This window comes from Scyliorhinus torazame, chromosome 8, assembly GCF_047496885.1.
Source record: "Scyliorhinus torazame isolate Kashiwa2021f chromosome 8, sScyTor2.1, whole genome shotgun sequence".
NCBI lineage: Eukaryota > Metazoa > Chordata > Chondrichthyes > Carcharhiniformes > Scyliorhinidae > Scyliorhinus > Scyliorhinus torazame.
Window position 1 is genome coordinate 68,003,437 of NC_092714.1, and position 12,106 is coordinate 68,015,542.

The 12,106-nt window shown below is 53.5% G+C and overlaps 1 protein-coding gene across 1 annotated transcript in view; it reads right to left on the reverse strand.

Annotated features, from left to right (window-relative positions):
- igsf3 (immunoglobulin superfamily, member 3) overlaps positions 1-12,106 on the reverse strand; it is a 347,295-nt gene that overhangs the window by 59,968 nt on the left and 275,221 nt on the right. The gene's annotated exons all lie outside the window — the stretch shown is intronic.

Sequence of the window (12,106 nt, forward strand, 5' to 3'; positions counted from 1 at the left end):
TAGCTTGGAGACGGGTAGCAATTTGCAAGGATAGTGGAGGGAGAAAGTCTAGGGTCTTTCTTTTATAAGAAGAGAGATATTGATGGCAGATTCGAAGGAGAGTGGGACTATACCTGAACCGTTACCAAAATTAACTAATATGAGAACCAGGAAGGGAACTTGGGCATCAGCAGATTAGTACGACTGGAATCGAGGGAGCAGGAGGTGGGTCTTGTGGACCAGATGAGTTCAGACAGGAGAGAAAGTAGAGAAAGATGTGCGGGCTGGATCCTCCGCACCCCGACGCAGAAATCACGTCCGACGCCGGGGCGGAGAATCCACCGGCGCTAATTCCTAGATTCTCCGGCCCCCAAAAAGCGGCGCACCTGTGGACGTATCACCCACCTGCGGCCATGCCAGAGGCCCGCCCCGCTATTCTCCGCCCACGACCGGCCGAAATCACGACGGCGTGGATCTAACGTGGTCCTGCTGTTCGGGATACTCATGTGGTGGCTGTGGACTCAGTCCACGGCGCCATGGTCGGGGTGGGCTGATCAGAGGGTAGGGGGGGCCTCACACGGGGCCGGGCTGATTTCGGGCGGTTGGTCCAGGTCAGGCGCGTGGCCAATCAGGGGGCACTATCTAGGAGGTCCAGCTCCGCGGTCTGAGTACGCCATTGAGCACAGCGCAGCCTCTGACCTGGAAGTGCGGGGGCCCGTACCTGCAGCTAAAGCTGCTAGATTCACAAAGGGTCCCTGCTAGCCCCCTGCAGGGCTATGAATATGTGGCCTTTTTACGCCAGTTTTTTTTGCGTGAAAGGCCACAGTTTTTACTACGGCGTGGGGACATCATCCCTGAAACGGAGAATCCAGCCTGTGAGCTCAGGGCTAGGGCAGAGGGAGACCTTGAGAGAAAGTTTGGTCTGGTGGAACTCTTTGCTGCAGAAGGCTGCGGAGGACAAATCACTGAGTATCTTTTAGACAGAGATAGATAGATTCTTGATTAATAAGAGGATCAGGGGTTATGGGGAGAAGGCAGGAGAATGGGGATGAGAAAAATATCAGCCATGATTGAATGGCGCAGCAGATTCGATGGGCCGAATGGCCTAATTCTGCTCCTATGTCTTATGGCGGGCTACTGGAGGGAAGGAAGATGGTAAAGGCAGCTGGCCAGATGGTCTCAAGTTCAATGAAGTCAATGAGCTCTTTGCACTTACTGCACCATTATATCACTGAGACTTGTGCAGTTTCAATGTGCAAAACTGATTATAATTTGTTCGAAATGTATAAAAGAAACAATCTTTCACAATATCGTTCAACTCTACTTCTTGAAAGAAATGATTATCCAATAGTAGTGTACCACAATTTCCCTTTGGGAAGTGATATTAAGTTAAACCATATACATAAGGGATTGTAAAAGTTTAAATAATAATTTACCACCATTTCCTGCTGTTCGCACATCATTGCTCTGACTCCATTAGTGTTCAGCCTAAGTGCCTTTCTGCAGTGTCTTTAGGGATCAGAACGAATATTCAACAGAGTGAACTGGAAACAGTAATGACTTGTATTGTCAAGACTAAAGCAAGATCTTGCCCCCGAGTGAGGGAGGAATTAAACAAAGCATTGTGTCCATTGTTCTGTTCAACGTAACTGGGGAAAATGATATCTGTTAATAAGTGTCAAGTAACCTGATCTTAGGTAGAAGGATGATCTGTATGGAAATTGCAAATGTAATATTACTGGTTTATAAATAATGTATAAGATATGAAAAAATTATTTTTAATTAAATGTTCAATTCAGACTCTATTTTAATTTAGAGCAGCAAGTGTGAGTCACTCACAGCAGGGCAGGCTGTACCTGTGGAGAGAGCAGACAACTTAATATTTTGGGTACAAATCAGTCATGAGAACTGGAAGTTGTTGAAGGTAAATGACTTTGGTCGCACTCTCACCTCAGAGTCAGATAGTTGTCGGTTCAAGCCCACTCCTGAGGGTTGAACATGTAATCTAGGCTGACACTCAGTTCAGTATGAGGGGAATGCTGCACTATCAGAGATGCCGCCTTGAAGTTGAGAGGTTAAACAGATGCTCTGTCCACCCTCTCAGTGGATAGAAAAGATTCCATGGCACTATTCAGAGGAACAGGAGACTTCTCCCAATGACCTGGCCAATGTGTATCCCTTACCCTTTGCCCAGAATGGATAATACGGTTGCTATCTTATTTCAGTTCGTGGGAGCTTTTTATGTGCAAATTGGCTATTGTGTTTCCTAAATTATAATAGTCATGTCATCATGTCATGGTGTTCAGATTAAAGGGTTAACAACAGAAGCACATGAAGCTGATGTATCTAAGACACAATGACCCATGCCTAAATAACAGAGATCTGGAGGAAGGAGAACTCCAACCTTGTGCAGATTTCCGAAGTTGATCATAGAGCTGTAAATAAATAATAATGATTTAACAACCTACAGTCTTGAGTAGCTTACTTAGGGAAAATAGACTAACCTCGAAGAACCCCATCTAGACCCCAAGCACACGACAAAACAGCATGCGCTGTCGGAAGGCAGGTCCTTGCCACATTGCCTGCTGGTGCTTCATCCTGGGAATTTTAATGGCAGCTTTTACCTGTGACAATTTGACATTGCCTTCCACTCTCAGGGTTAGGGCGAGGAGGTCGACCCCGAGTCTACCTCAGCTGGAACTGAGCCCACACTGTTACCGCTAATCTGAACTAGTCATGGGCCATGTAGCCAAGCTGGTGAATGGGCCCCCTTGAAGCCAAAATGAGGGGAAAAGTAAATGATACAACAAATTTACAAAGCAGTCGAGAAACCGATCTTATTATATGGTGCAGAAATTTGACTGGATACTAATGGTAGGTGGGTGCCGAGATGGATGTGTGAAGTAAAAGTAAAAGCAGAGTTGCCATAGTCTCAAATGACTATAAGCTACTTCCCCCTGTGAGGGGGAAAACTGACTGGTGGTAATTTAACCTGATGATTAGCACACCTCAGGTGAGGAGCAAGGTTGAGAAGGTGGAGCATTCATGGATAACGTCAGCCGATGTAGGAAGTGTACACATGCTGTTGGCCTTGCTCTGCATCACTAAGTGGTGACCACTGGCACCACAGTGGCACAGTAGTGAGCACTGCTGCCTCACAGCACCAGGGACCCAGGGTCACTGTGGAGTTTGCATGTTCTCCCCGTGTCTGTGTGGGTTTCCTCCGGGTGCTCCGGTTTCCCCCCCACAGTCCAAAGATGTGCAGGGTAGGTGGATTAGCCATGATAAATTGCCCGTTAGTGTCCAGGGACGTGCAGGTTAGGTGGTGTAACGGGGATAGGGTGGGGAGTGGGCCTAGGTAGGGTGCTCTTTCGGAGGTTCGGTGCAGGCTCAATGGGCCGAATGGCCTCCTTCAGCGCTGTAGATATTCTGTGAAGAAAAAGTCTCTATTCCGAGTGATTCTGGTGAATGGCTCAGGGAAGAATACTCATTATTACTAAAGCACAGTGACTCAACAATTATTGCTGGGAAGGAACAGAGAACACATTAATTGCCATCGGCTCCATTCAATCCTACTTGCAGGAAATGAGCTTTGACACAAAGCTGACTCTTAGGACCTCAAGGGACAGCTTCATTTGAGACTGAAGTAGATGATGGAGATGGGAATGAATGGAAAGAGAGAGATGAAGTCTAAGTGGTGCTCGATCAATGACTCCAGAAGCGAGATTGGATGACAATTGAAGGCTTTATTGGACTAGATGTTTCCCCAAGCAGCGCAGGTACAGAATGCAGCTGCTAGGGAGACACAGACTCTTATACTCCGCCTTACTGGGCGGAACCAGCAGGCAGGCTTCACCAATGATCTTCCTGTCTCAGGTACCTCCCACACCAATGATCTTACAGCCTCAACCTAGGTACCGTAATACCCCTAATACCGACTACCACACTAGGCTAGAGTGTACAGAAATCGAAAGTGTCTGCCTAAAAATAAAAATAAAGGTTTTATGTTTTTAAAGGAACTTCTTGATAGTAGTAAAGGGAGGATAGCTTGATAATATTTGATGCAAGCCGTGCTCAGGCGGAGAATCGGGCATCCCAAGCCAAATTGGACGGCATGCTTTGGTTCCTTACTGGTGCCGAAAATGAGGTTTCCGACCCGCGCCGTTGGCAGCATGCAAATACTGTATTTGCATGTATTTAAATGCGATTAACACGTTTGATCCACTCCAGGACTCCGCGATGCTCCGCCCCTCTCAGACGGCAATCACGCAGGCGCGGTTCGCTACAGGTAGTTACTAACGGAGACTGGTCACCATGGCTGCTGGGGGGGGAGTGAAGGTAAGCAAAGTTTGAAAAACTGTTAAAATCTGTAGCGCCAGGTGGCTGCCAGGGTCGGGAGAGTAGTGGGTACAGGGACACAGGTGCATCCGCACTGTGACAGATGCCCTATGTGCCCGTGCAACAGACTACATAAACTTCAGTCGGGACCAAGCACACCAGGATGCCTGGACAGCAGGATTTGGCACCATTGCTGGCATGCTCCCGATCCAGGGAATGATCGATGGCACACATGCCCCCTACGAGCAGCCAGCTCATCAGGAGGTGCCCTTCATCAAACCACTCCTCAGGGTGCGCTGTGGGAGGCTGGTAGTTTGGGACGTTGGTCTGGGAGGGTGGCACGGGGCAGGGCCTTGAGGACAGTTGAACATTCCACCTGAGGTCACCGTCCGAGGTGGCAGGGAATCAGGCCAGAAGTGACGACCACCCTGTAGGACAGCTTACTCAGTGAGTATAACATCATCGCTCACCATCTCCATAACTGCAACCCCTCCCACCCCCCCCCCCCCCCCCCCCCCAACACACACACATACACGGCAGCCCAGTCTATCTTTCACACTCTTCAGATAAAGGATTGAGGTAGGTCGGAATATTGACGAAAAGATGTTTAATGGTGACTATCTAATGTGCCCTGACCCCTACCTCTAACCTATGTTCTGCACCCATACCAATTTATTTAGTGTCTAACTTCCTTATTTTAAGTAGCCTACTGCTCCTTCTAGGTGTGACCCCAGATAGAACATAGGAAATAGCCTGCTGCATAACTCACCCTCTGACCTGAGTGCCTTTGGATGGCGTCCTCTGGAGGGCCTGGACCTGGATGGGCCTGGCTGACTTTCGGGTGTCACAGGTGATGAGGTGCCACCTTGTTCTGCCCGCTGCCCTTGAGATGCGCCAATGTCAGGTCGGGGGTATTCAGAAATGCTGAGGTGTTTCAGTACGTCCCTTGCGGGAGGCATCGGCACAAGCCCCATCACTTCCCCCGCCCTCGGGGTACTTGATGGCCCCCGGACTACTCCACGGGACACAGGTGAGGCCGCAGTGAGCTCTGAAGGTTCCGTCGTTACCTGGTGCTGCCAGTCCTGGAGGCCCGCTCTCATTACAACCAGTGCCTTGATGCCCTCAACCGTGGCGTACTGAGACTGGGCCACGTTCCTCAGTGAGTGAGTCATATCCATGTGCACCTCGGTCATGTCCTTCTGCACCTTGGTCATGTCCCTCTGCGTCTCGGGCATGTCCCTATGTGTCTCGGTCATGTCCCTCTGCGTCTCGGTCATGTCCCTCTGTGTCTCGGTCATGTCCTTCTGCACCTTGGTCATGTACCTCTGTGTCTCGGTCATGTCCCTCTGTGTCTCGGTCATGTCGCTCTGTGTCTCGGTCATGTCCTTCTGCACCTTGGTCATGTCCCTCTGTGTCTCGGTCATGTCCCTCTGTGTCTCGGTCATATCCATCTGAACCTCGGTCATGTCCTTCTGCACCTTGGTCATGTCCCTCTGTGTCTCGGTCATGTCCCTCTGTGTCTCGGTCATGTCCCTCTGTGTCTCGGTCATGTCCCTCTGTGTCTGGGTCATGTCCCTCTGTGTCTTGGTCATGTCCCTCTGTGTCTCGGTCATGTCCCTCTGTGTCTTGGTCATGTCCCTCTGTGTCTGGGTCATGTCCCTCTGTGTCTCGGTCATATCCATCTGAACCTCGGTCATGTCCTTCTGCACCTTGGTCATGTCCCTCTGTGTCTGGGTCATGTCCCTCTGTGTCTCGGTCATGTCTCTCTGCGTCTGGGTCATGTCCCTCTGTGTCTCGGTCATGTCCCTCTGTGTCTCGGTCATGTCCCTCTGTGTCTGGGTCATGTCCCTCTGTGTCTCGGTCATGTCCCTCTGCGTCTCGGTCATGTCTCTCTGCATCTCGGTCATGTCCCTCTGTGTCTGGGTCATGTCCCTCTGTGTCTCGGTCATGTCCCTCTGTGTCTTGGTCATGTCCCTCTGTGTCTGGGTCATGTCCCTCTGTGTCTCGGTCATGTCCCTCTGTGTCTTGGTCATGTCCCTCTGTGTCTGGGTCATGTCCCTCTGTGTCTCGGTCATATCCATCTGAACCTCGGTCATGTCCTTCTGCACCTTGGTCATGTCCCTCTGTGTCTGGGTCATGTCCCTCTGTGTCTCGGTCATGTCTCTCTGCGTCTGGGTCATGTCCCTCTGTGTCTCGGTCATGTCCCTCTGTGTCTCGGTCATGTCCCTCTGTGTCTGGGTCATGTCCCTCTGTGTCTCGGTCATGTCCCTCTGCGTCTCGGTCATGTCTCTCTGCGTCTCGGTCATGTCTCTCGGTCATATCCATCTGCACCTCGGTCATGTCCTTCTGCACCTTGGTCATGTCCCTCTGCGTCTCGGTCATGTCCCTCTGTGTCTGGGTCATGTCTCTCTGTGTCTCGGTCATGTCCCTCTGTGTCTCGGTCATGTGCCTCTGTGTCTCGGTCATGTCCCTCTGTGTCTGGGTCATGTCCCTCTGTGTCTGGGTCATGTCTCTCTGCGTCTCGGTCATGTCCCTCTGTGTCTCGATCATGTCTCTCTGCGTCTCGGTCATGTCCCTCTGTGTCTCGGTCATGTCCCTCTGTGTCTGGGTCATGTCTCTCTGCGTCTCGGTCATGTCCCTCTGTGTCTCGATCATGTCTCTCTGCGTCTCGGTCATGTCCCTCTGTGTCTCGGTCATGTCCCTCTGTGTCTCGGTCATGTCCCTCTGTGTCTCGGTCATGTCCCTCTGTGTCTGGGTCATGTCTCTCTGTGTCTCGGTCATATCCATCTGCACCTCGGTCATGTCCTTCTGCACCTCGGTCATGTCCCTCTGTGTCTGGGTCATGTCCCTCTGCGTCTCGGTCATGTCCCTCTGTGTCTCGGTCATGTCCCTCTGTGTCTGGGTCATGTCCCTCTGTGTCTGGGTCATGTCTCTCTGCGTCTCGGTCATGTCCCTCTGTGTCTGGGTCATGTCCCTCTGTGTCTCGGTCATGTCTCTCTGTGTCTGGGTCATGTCCCTCTGTGTCTGGGTCATGTCCCTCTGTGTCTGGGTCATGTCCCTCTGTGTCTCAGTCATGTCCCTCTGTGTCTCGGTCATGTCCCTCTGCGTCTCGGTCATGTCCCTCTGCGTCTCGGTCATGTCCCTCTGTGTCTCGGTCATGTGCCTCTGCGCCTCGGTCATGTGCCTCTGCGCCTCGGTCATGTCCCTCTGCGTCTCGGTCATGTCCCTCTGCGTCTCGGTCATGTCCCTCTGTGTCTCGGTCATGTGCTTCTGTGCCTCGGTCCTGTCCCTCTGCGTCTCGGTCATGTCTCTCTGCGTCTCGGTCCTGTCCCTCTGCGTCTCGGTCATGTCCCTCTGTGTCTCGGTCATGTCTCTCTGTGTCTCGGTCATGTCCCTCTGTGTCTCGGTCATGTGCTTCTGTGCCTCGGTCCTGTCCCTCTGCGTCTCGGTCATGTCTCTCTGCGTCTCGGTCATGTCCCTCTGTGTCTCGGTCATGTCTCTCTGTGTCTCGGTCATGTCCCTCTGTGCCTCGGTCATGTCCCTCTGTGCCTCGGTCATGTCCCTCTGTGTCTCGGTCATGTCTCTCTGTGTCTCGGTCATGTGCCTCTGTGTCTCGATCATGTCCTTCTGCGCCTCGGTCATGTCCCTCTGCGTCTCGGTCATGTCCCTCTGTGCCTCGGTCATGTCCCTCTGTGCCTCGGTCATGTCCCTCTGCGTCTCGGTCATGTGCCTCTGCGCCTCGGTCATGTCCCTCTGCGTCTCGGTCATGTCCCTCTGTGTCTCGGTCATGTCCCTCTGTGTCTGGGTCATGTTCCTCTGTGTCTCGGTTATGTCCCTCTGCGTCTCGGTCATGTCTCTCTGCGTCTCGGTCATGTCTCTCTGTGTCTCGGTCATATCCATCTGCACCTCGGTCATGTCCTTCTGCACCTTGGTCATGTCCCTCTGCGTCTCGGTCATGTCCCTCTGTGTCTGGGTCATGTCTCTCTGCGTCTCGGTCATGTCCCTCTGTGTCTCGGTCATGTGCCTCTGTGTCTCGGTCATGTCCCTCTGTGTCTGGGTCATGTCCCTCTGTGTCTGGGTCATGTCTCTCTGCGTCTCGGTCATGTCCCTCTGTGTCTCGATCATGTCTCTCTGCGTCTCGGTCATGTCCCTCTGCGTCTCGGTCATGTCCCTCTGTGTCTCGGTCATGTCCCTCTGTGTCTGGGTCATGTCCCTCTGTGTCTGGGTCATGTCTCTCTGCGTCTCGGTCATGTCTCTCTGTGTCTCGGTCATATCCATCTGCACCTCGGTCATGTCCTTCTGCACCTCGGTCATGTCCCTCTGTGTCTGGGTCATGTCCCTCTTCGTCTTGGTCATGTCCCTCTGTGTCTCGGTCATGTCCCTCTGTGTCTCGGTCATGTCCCTCTGTGTCTGGGTCATGTCCCTCTGTGTCTGGGTCATGTCTCTCTGCATCTCGGTCATGTCCCTCTGTGTCTGGGTCATGTCCCTCTGTGTCTCGGTCATGTCTCTCTGTGTCTGGGTCATGTCCCTCTGTGTCTGGGTCATGTCCCTCTGTGTCTCAGTCATGTCCCTCTGTGTCTCGGTCATGTCCCTCTGCGTCTCGGTCATGTCCCTCTGCGTCTCGGTCATGTGCCTCTGCGCCTCGGTCATGTCCCTCTGTGTCTCGGTCATGTCCCTCTGTGCCTCGGTCATGTCCCTCTGTGCCTCGGTCATGTCCCTCTGTGCCTCGGTCATGTGCCTCTGCGCCTCGGTCATGTCCCTCTGTGCCTCGGTCATGTCCCTCTGTGCCTCGGTCATGTCCCTCTGTGCCTCGGTCATGTCCCTCTGCGTCTCGGTCATGTCCCGCTGTGCCTCGGTCATGTCCCTCTGTGTCTCGGTCATGTGCCTCTGCGCCTCGGTCATGTGCCTCTGCGCCTCGGTCATGTCCCTCTGCGTCTCGGTCATGTCCCTCTGTGCCTCGGTCATGTCCCTCTGTGCCTCGATCATGTCCTTCTGCGCCTCGGTCATGTCTCTCTGTGCCTCGGTCATGTCCCTCTGTGTCTCGGTCATGTCCCTCTGCGTCTCGGTCATGTCTCTCTGCGTCTCGGTCATGTCCCTCTGTGTCTCGGTCATGTCCCTCTGCGTCTCGGTCATGTCTCTCTGCGTCTCGGTCATGTCTCTCTGTGTCTCGGTCATATCCCTCTGTGTCTCGGTCATGTCCCTCTGCACCTCGGTCATGTCCTTCTGCACCTCGGTCATGTCCCTCTGAACCTCGGTCATGTCCCTCTGTGTCTGGGTCATGTCCCTCTGCGTCTCGGTCATGTCCCTCTGTGTCTCGGTCATGTCCCTCTGTGTCTCGGTCATGTCCTTCTGTGTCTTGATCATGTCCCTCTGTGTCTCGATCATGTCCCTCTGTGTCTCGGTCATGTCCCTCTGCATCTCGGTCATGTCCCTCTGCGTCTCGGTCATGTCTCTCTGCGTCTCGGTCATGTCCCTCTGTGTCTCGGTCATGTGCCTCTGTGTCTCGATCATGTCCCTCTGCGCCTCGGTCATGTCCCTCTGCGTCTCGGTCATGTCCCTCTGTGTCTCGATCATGTCCCTCTGCGCCTCGGTCATGTCCCTTTGCGCCTCGGTCATGTCCCTCTGCGTCTCGGTCATGTTCCTCTGTGTCTCGGTCATGTCCCTCTGTGTCTCGATCATGTCCTTCTGTGTCTTGATCATGTCCCTCTGTGTCTCGATCATGTCCTTCTGTGTCTTGATCATGTCCCTCTGTGTCTCGATCATGTCCCTCTGTGTCTCGGTCATGTCCCTCTGCGTCTCGGTCATGTCCCTCTGCGCCTCGGTCATGTCCCTTTGTGTCTCGATCATGTCCTTCTGTGCCTCGGTCATGTCCCTCTGTGTCTCGGTCATGTGCCTCTGCGCCTCTGACATGTCCCTCTGCGCCTCTGACATGTCCCTCTGTGCCTCGGTCATGTCCCTCTGCATCTCGGTCATGTCCCTCTGTGTCTCGGTCATGTCCCTCTGTGTCTCGATCATGTTCCTCTGTCTTGATCATGTCCTTCTGCGCCTCTGTCATGTCCCTCTGCGCCTCGGTCATGTCCCTTTGCGCCTCGGTCATGTCCCTCTGCGTCTCGGTCATGTTTCTCTGTGTCTCGGTCATGTCCCTCTGTGTCTCGGTCATGTCCATCTGTGCCTCGGTCATGTCCCTCTGTGTCTCGATCATGTCCTTCTGCGCCTCGGTCATGTCCCTCTGTGTCTCGGTCATGTGCCTCTGTGCCTCTGACATGTCCCTCTGCGCCTCGGTCATGTCCCTCTGCGCCTCGGTCATGTCCCTCTGCATCTTGGTCATGTCCCTCTGTGTCTCGGTCATGTTCCTCTGTATCTCGGTCATGTCCCTCTGCACCTCGGTCATGTTCCTATGTGTCTCGGTCATGTCCCTCTGCATCTCGGTCATGTCCCTCTGCGTCTCGGTCATGTCCCTCTGTGTCTCGGTCATGTCCCTCTGCGCCTCGGTCATGTGCCTCTGCGTCTCGGTCATGTCCCTCTGTGTCTCGGTCATGTGCCTCTGCGTCTCGGTCATGTCCCTCTGCGTCTCGGTCATGTCCCTCTGTGTCTGGGTCATGTCCCTCTGTGTCTCGGTCATGTCCCTCTGTGTCTCGGTCATGTCCCTCTGCGCCTCGGTCATGTCCCTCTGCGCCTCGGTCATGTCCCTCTGCGCCTCGGTCATGTCCCTCTGTGCCTCGGTTATGTCCCTCTGTGTCTCGGCCATGTCCCTCTGTGTCTTGGCCATGTCCCTCTGCACCTCGGTCATGTCCCTCTGTGTCTCGGTCATGTCCCTCTGCGTCTCGGTCATGTCTCTCTGTGTCTCGGTCATGTCCCTCTGTGTCTCGGTCATGTCCCTCTGCGCCTCGGTCATGTCTCTCTGTGTCTCGGTCATGTGCCTCTGCACCTTGGTCATGTCCCTCTGCACCTTGGTCATGTCCCTCTGCACCTTGGTCATGTCCCTCTGCACCTCGGTCTTGTCCCTCTGCACCTTGGTCATGTCCCTCTGCACCTTGGTCATGTCCCTCTGCGTCTTGGCCATGTCCCTCTGTGTCTTGGCCATGTCCCTCTGTGTCTCGGTCATGTCCCTCTGCTCCTTGGTCATGTCCGTCTGTGTCTCAGTCATGTCCCTCTCTGCCTCGGTCATGTCCCTCTGTGCCTCGGTCATGTGCCTCTGTGTCTCAGTCATGTCCCTCTGTGCCTCGGTCATGTCCCTCTATGACAAGGCCAAGCTTTGGAGCACCGCAGTAATGTCCATGTGAATTGCTGCTTGTGACTGGGCTCCCCTGTCCTGAGCCTCAGCCATCAACTATACAGTGTGTCCCAAGGCTTGGGTGTCTTGACCTATGGCTGTGACGTTTTGACCCAAGGCTTCCACCACGGATGCCACCCGTTCAGTATTGGCTTGGGTACCATGCATTGTCGGCATAATCTGAAGCACCTGAAGGTGGTTGACTCCTCCAACTGCAGCTGCAGGAAGGTTGCTAACACCTGCTCCTGCAGATCCTGGCTCTGCGTCTGCATCTCCACCAGTGATGGGATCATAATTTTCAGAAGAGCGATACCTGTCCAGACTACAGCTGGTTCCTGAGATTGGGCAGTCCTCTGTGTATCCGCATATTTGTGAGTCCCTATCTCCAACTGATATGCTGCAGCATGTGTGATGTGCACAGCAGATGGTGACCCAGGAGCTTCCTTACTAAAATGTCACACCGAGGTCATAGTCTCTGTGATGATGGGGGGGTGCAGGTTAATGTAGTGCCGAGGA